Genomic DNA, 6978 nt, shown 5'->3' with positions numbered 1-6978 from the left:
TTAAATTAATATATAATATAATGCGCATTGTTCAAACTAGAATTAATGGTTACAATATCTCAATACATATGTACTTGGAATGTGTAATTTATTATTTCAAAAATCAGCTTAAAAATAAAATTTATGATTGGTAGGTAACTGTTGTTTGATATTAATAAAAAAGTCGAAAGATTATATTATATAAAGATATTAATGAACAATAAACTTCTGTAATTCAAAACATGAAATAATCAAATAACATCTAAATAGATATCAACAAAGATATTACTTAACTAACAGGTTCTTTTGGGAAAGTGAAAAAACTTATGGTATCTTTATTCAAAATGTGGCTTTTACAATTAGTCAAGCAACATTTTGAATACTGTTTGTTCCTTTTACCAACAAAAAACTCCATTGTGCAAAATTTAAAAAAAAAACACAACACAGTTATAAGAATAAACAAAACTTGAAAATTTTTAAATTTCAGTGTTAAGTCACAATTTTCAAAACAACGAAATAACGTAACTTCCATACACGACAACAGCGGTAAAATAAATGGTTAATCAGAATGTGGTATCACAGATATGTGAATAAATATCGTCACAAGAGTGTCACCATATGCCACATAAAATTAAAAATACATTAATATTTCGTTCGTGGTCATACTGGTGCTTTCTTTAAATGATTCTGTGGTCCTGGACCCCAATGTGGGTAGACTACGATTGCGTACATTTGTCATTTTTGGCAACACGATTGTGTGTACTTATTTGTAGATGGGTTAAAAGTGCCTTTAAGATAAAAATAGAATAAACACGATTGCGTATAAAATTGTATGCAACGTTGTCATTTTCATCGTATATAATTACGCAATCGCTGTGATCACTTGCACACGCAGTCACCGTCATAGGTCGTCGCCCGATGCCCGGTCAGGTACGCACCAATCAGCTGCCGCACGGATCAGTTGTTTTTGCCGCCGAATGATAGTATCATACACATCAAATACCAGCTGCGTGTACATTTTGAAATATCAAAATCTGGTGGCCCAAAACCCCAAAAACCCAAAATACTCGTGAAAACTCAAATGAATGTGGTCCTATGAATACTGGATAGTTGTTCACGGGGCTCATTATTCATTATCAAATATCAATTTATTGTTGTTATCTGTATCAAAAAATCATGGAATGAACAATTATTATTTATGTTAATTTACTCCATAATGGCTGTACATTTTTTTCTCTCTCTAAGCGCAGTCCATATATGTCTATGGATAGTATTGATAATCAGTCATCCGGTATCAGGTTGTACACACGCTATCACATTTATTGTTATCACTATCATCCACATTTGTTATTGTTCTTGTTTACTTTTTTATTTTATATTTACAATCCTTTACATGATAAAATTGAACAATAAGTAAAAGGGATGAATGAATAATTGAATGCGGCCAGTTCTAACGTTTGCATGTGAAACATGGTCGACTACTAAAGGAGATGAGAAAACAGTGGCTTGCTTTGAAAGAAGAGTTCTTGAAGAATTTATGGACCTATACTAGAAAATGAAGTATACAGAAGAAGAACTAATGTAGAAGTACAACAAATTCATCAAAAACCTGATATCAACGCGTACCTTATGAGCGAATTGAGTGGGCAGGCCATGTATTGAGGTCAAATGGTATTCTAAAGAAAGCTCTAGAAGGAAAAATCAATGGAAAAAGACCTAGGGGTCGCCCTAGACAGCGCTGGATAGACAGGGTTAAAGAAGATATAAACAAGTGCGCCCAGGGATTAACTATTGACAGAGATAGTTGGCAAAAAGTAGTAGAGGCAGCGAAAGTCCTTCAAGAACAGTAAAAGCTGAGGAAGAAGAAGAAGGTTGTTGTTTGGAGTAACAGGCGAGTTTGGAAGACTACGTTTCGAAGACTTTTGTTGTTGCCATTCAGAGCTTGATAATGTAGAATCATTATTAATTATATGGGTATTAGAATGCTTTACCATTTTAATTGGTGGTACAGTTTTGGGTGGTTTATATTTAGTTTTATTCTCAGGCATGGTGCGATTGTCTAATCTGCAGTCTAGAGGTCACCTTATTAACGGCACCCGAGGATGACAGATAGCGATATTTTGAGTATTCAGCTAATACTAACTAATTAATTAATTAATTTTAATATCACTTGAGAGTTTAGTTTCAATGGTTGCTGACGCAAGTGACTTGCAAGTGTGAGTTGAAATTTGTTGAGTATGTATATTTGTGTAGAGTTGAAAACAAATTAGATTAAAATCCGTTAATATTAACGAATATTACATAACAGCTCAGGGACAACGTGACGTACATGCGCACTGCGTGGTTGTCCGTGAGGAACTGCACGGCTGCTCTAATCAGGTTTTGTGCTCATACACAATTACTAACACAAATAGTTGCTAAAATATGCGCGGACGTTCACTTCTAAGATGATGATACATCATCCTATAAATCAGGTGGTTTCTAGTTATTTTTTTGCTATGATTTGTGTTTGTAAGTGAATATGAAAAAAGAAGTAGACGACCGAGTAAGTTGAAGAAGAAGAACATTGTAATTTATTTTGGACAGTAGAGTGAAATATAAATATGTCCATCAATTCATTTATTAAAAAAATAACAAGTTAGCATCCACTTTTCTATGTCTATCTACTAATGGTTTAAGACCGGAGTTACGTACAATTATATCATCAACATAAATTAAAATCACGCTTAGTTCGATTTCTATCATTAGATCGTTGTAAAGTTCTACGCGTAGAAATATTTTTCAGTATGAAAATATTAGTTTATCCCCATATTTCATAGATTGTGAATAATAAAGAATTAAACGGTTTGTTTATTATTACATCTAGAACACAGAAGTACGTGCATATTTTATTAATTTTTTTAAATGTGTTTTATTCGCAATAATTTAGTTTATGCGATTTGTATCTCGTGATAATGATTAACATTCTCAAGCTTTTACTTACTCACCGTATACAATTAAAGGTATAAACCCGTGGTTGTGCGTGAGTTGTAGCCCACTGTGTTGTATACATTGTTGGAGACCAATGCAATGCTGAAAGCAAAACTGATCACAATCATTGTAAAACTGGCGCAAAAGTCGTCATGGTGTCTTCTGGGTTACGTTAATTGACCTATATGAAGTGATAATTTATGGTCACAAATTTTAGGTCTCTCTCATAAACCTTGACTTATGAAATCCTATTTACCTCTAATAAACCTATTGTCAATTGCAAATTTAGGGATTGGGCAGCAACTCACCAATATCGATATTCGCTTGGTTAGGGATTGTAATCCAACATTGATTATGGCTAGGTATTAACCTATTCACCTTCAAAAAAATATTGACTCTGATTTCATAAACTATAAAAAATAAACTAACATTTTAAAATGTATTATTTATCAATATTTCGGTAAATTCTAACATAATCTATTTAACTGAATATCATATTAATACAAATTTATATTATTATTATGTATCTGAAATTTTACAAAAAAAACTAATAACAAATTATAATGATTTGTATTTTTTATAGGAGGTGTTGTGAAAAGTATGTATACATTAAATTAAATTAAATCGAATTAGATGTAAATGTATTTATAAGCCATTGAGCTTAAGTTTTATCTATATACAAAATATTAAAACATGCTTTTAAAAACCTTCAGATGCATTTAACCATTTTCAATTTATTGAAGAGTGATATAATAACTAATAAAATGTATTTAAAAATAAAAATAATGAACTATTCAATATTTCGAGTAGAGAATACAACATATAAACAATAATGTATAAATTGTATATTTTTTAATTAAAAAATATGATAAATAATTGCATAGAGTAAATACATTATAAACATAGAACATTTTTAAGTTTATATTTTAATGACAATTATTAGCATAAAATAACCCCATTCGTAAATTAATAGGTACTAAGCAGAATAATATACTTTATGGATAGCGCCAAGTTAAATATTTGTTGCAAAATAAGAATTATTCTTATAATTTCGACGAAAATAGCTCATACGTCATATCAATAAAAAAGAACGTGTGCCTCGAAGTCGATTACCTAGTGTTCACGAAAACCGAATATTTTTTTATGTTTATATAGGGTAGTTTTTGGTTATAAAAATAAAACAGTATCACTATTACCTTATGGATAATTTTAAATAATTATTTTATATTTGACCAAAAACATCTATTATTAATGACTAATGTATAATATTAATTCTAGTTAAGATAAGCTCTATAGGTTTTAAATTAATGTAAAGATTCGATTAAAATGTTTCACCTGATGAATAGTTCATTGTAGAATCTTTTGAATTATGAATCTTAAGAAATCTTAAGAATTGCATAACTTTATAATATATTATGCAGATGACCTAACAATGTAGTATATTTTTGCAGAGATGGTGAAAGATGTGAAAGAATTCTTCAGTGGAAGTATGTAGAAAAAGAGTGTAATAAAAATTAAAATTGATTATGAAAATTGAGCAGTAACTATGTAATATCTACATAATCGATAACGATGATTATTGATTTGAAATTTTATTTACCAGTAGTATTATAACACATTAAGTCCCACACTTTTTTTTATTTAGGAATAAAATAGTTTTGGCCAATCGGCATATTATAATAAACATAATGTACTTTGCATTTTTATGGCCCGCGAGAATTTTCCAAATTCTTAATGTGGCCCACGGAAAGTATTAATTGGTGAATCCTGGTATAAGGATCAGTTTTATGTACTGGGATCGGCAGTAGCATTAATTTATTGAACATGAATAGTTTAAATTCCTACAAAAAAAAAAGCTATGCATTGGGTGAGCGTGAAAATATAACCTCATAATTTTTCCAGGCCAATTAAATGTCGTGAAGAGATTAGGCTATCCCAAGGAACATAATATATTAATTGGAAAGTACGGATAGTGCATTTGTTGTTTATTTATATTTTCTAATTATTTTCGATACATATTCAAATGATAAAAAGTATTGGTAATAAAATTCAGTAAAATAATAAAATTCAAAAATATTTTATAACTATTAATCATAATTGTTATTTTATTCATTCCAGATACAGAAGGTATGAAATTATTTTAATTTTATAAAATTTAATTGGCTTATTATGGTGTTTATACTTACTATGTTTTCCATTACGAGAAGCATAGGCGAAATCCAATAACATTTTGGGATTTGAATGATTATATGATATATATAAATGTCATAATATCATATTATAATTAAGAAATTACACATAATTATCAGTTTTCCATGAAAATATGAGGTTTTAAATAATTACCTCATCATAATGATTATTTAAACTGCACAGTACTGCAGTTATCTCGTACTAGTATGATTAACTTTTTTTTTTCGGTAAAAATTATTGTTATTCACAAACGTAATATTATCGAGATTTACAAGTTACTGATAGGGAAATCTAATGCATGCATTCAATAAATCCAATACCAATTTACTTTACAGGATTTCACCACCGTCCGATTACTGTTTTCTGTAGAATAAAGGCACCTGATAATTCTCCAGAGCCACACTCATATTTATTAAACATTATTGCATCACCCGATTTTTCGAATGGAAATTGAAGTAACGTTTCAATAATTTGTTAATTATTTTATGATAAATATACAAATAAAATCATATAATGCAATACATTAATTTTATTTTAATGTTGTTAGATTTTTATTCTCTCAACATGGATGTATTGAAACAATTGAACTATCTAAAAAGAAATCACCAGTATACAGCCATAATTATATTTTTAATTTTAATAATATATCATGCATATTATTATGATGGAGGAGGATAAAATAAGTTTTTGATTGCTCCACTTTTTCAAACTATTTATCATTTATGTCTTAGTTTTAAATTAAGTCACTTATTTTTATTATTTTTAACACATAACAATTAAAAATGTATTTAATTTTTATTCAATTTGCATAACTACATTAATACGGCATTACAACTTTATTTCTCTTAATATTGTATCATTACTATTGCTATTCTTATCACATTTTGTATATCTATATCGGATATAGTATATCCTCATTTATACAATTTTGTATATTTAAGTTTGTATTGAGTAGTATATCAACCTACGGATGGTAACCTATGTATTTTTAGGCTTTAAATTAACTAATAAAGTTGTTCTATATCTAAAAATAAACCATATTTATATTGTTCTTAATTTGTTATAAATAATGCACGTTACACAATTAGTAAAATTTGAATATAAAATATTATAACACTTGAAAAATATTTGAAAATATATACAAATTAATGTATTTGGTTTTACATTGATGTGTTTTTATTATTATAATTATTATAATTTATTTTCTAAGTTAAACTTTTTATGTCAGCCCTCGCAAGTGTTACTACGTACCTACCTATAAAATATTTAAATATGTATGTGATATCACGCAATTGTGATATAAAATAAGTATTAACTATGATTAAAACTAATAAGCGATTAATATCAAAAGCATGCGGAGGTCAACTATAGGAACGTGGTGAATACAATTTGAAATTGATCAAAATATAAAAGTGTGTGTTTTCACACGTCTCTTCTCAGAAATGACTGTAGACCCGTGTGAAAGGATATACGAAACGGTCAGCATATTAAGTTGAATCACAAGACCGAATGTTGACATGTAACAGGAAAATTACCACCACTCCTAAGGACCAAACCATATACATATAAGAGAGACGTGGACAAGAGCTCGTCAGACGGTTTTTAAAATGTGAGCTAGACGTTTAGGGATATTCAAGACGCTCAGAGGCAGGTCGTAACACCGCTCACCAACACCTTATAGCTTACTACATTGTAATTTTGTGTCAAGTTTAAACGTAAAATAAAGATATTTTTACACTTATACATCAGTATTTTCATTCCTACGTCGATATAAGAATCGACGTTCAGTCGGGACGTAACACAAGGAATAACATTTTTTTTTTAAAAACCAATTTAAAA

The 6978-nt window shown here is 29.0% G+C and overlaps 1 long non-coding RNA gene and 1 pseudogene across 2 annotated transcripts; both read left to right on the top strand.

The window, feature by feature from the left end:
* Positions 1–928: 928 nt before the first annotated feature.
* Positions 929–2148, top strand: LOC149056767 (uncharacterized; annotated as a pseudogene).
* A 1687-nt stretch (positions 2149–3835) lies between these two features.
* On the top strand, positions 3836–6304 carry LOC107172912 (uncharacterized). 2 transcript variants are annotated; one of them, XR_016191074.1, is made up of 3 exons: positions 4401–4436; positions 4852–5594; positions 5687–6304. It is a non-coding gene; the product is annotated as an uncharacterized LOC107172912 (long non-coding RNA). The 2 variants fall into 2 exon arrangements; XR_016191073.1 differs by having other exon boundaries at positions 3836–5594.
* Positions 6305–6978: the final 674 nt, after the last annotated feature.

This window comes from Diuraphis noxia, unplaced genomic scaffold (assembly GCF_037042655.1).
Source record: "Diuraphis noxia isolate RWA-SAM2 unplaced genomic scaffold, SU_Dnox_SAM2 contig0003, whole genome shotgun sequence".
NCBI lineage: Eukaryota > Metazoa > Arthropoda > Insecta > Hemiptera > Aphididae > Diuraphis > Diuraphis noxia.
This window is presented reverse-complemented; position numbering and strand designations above follow the sequence as displayed.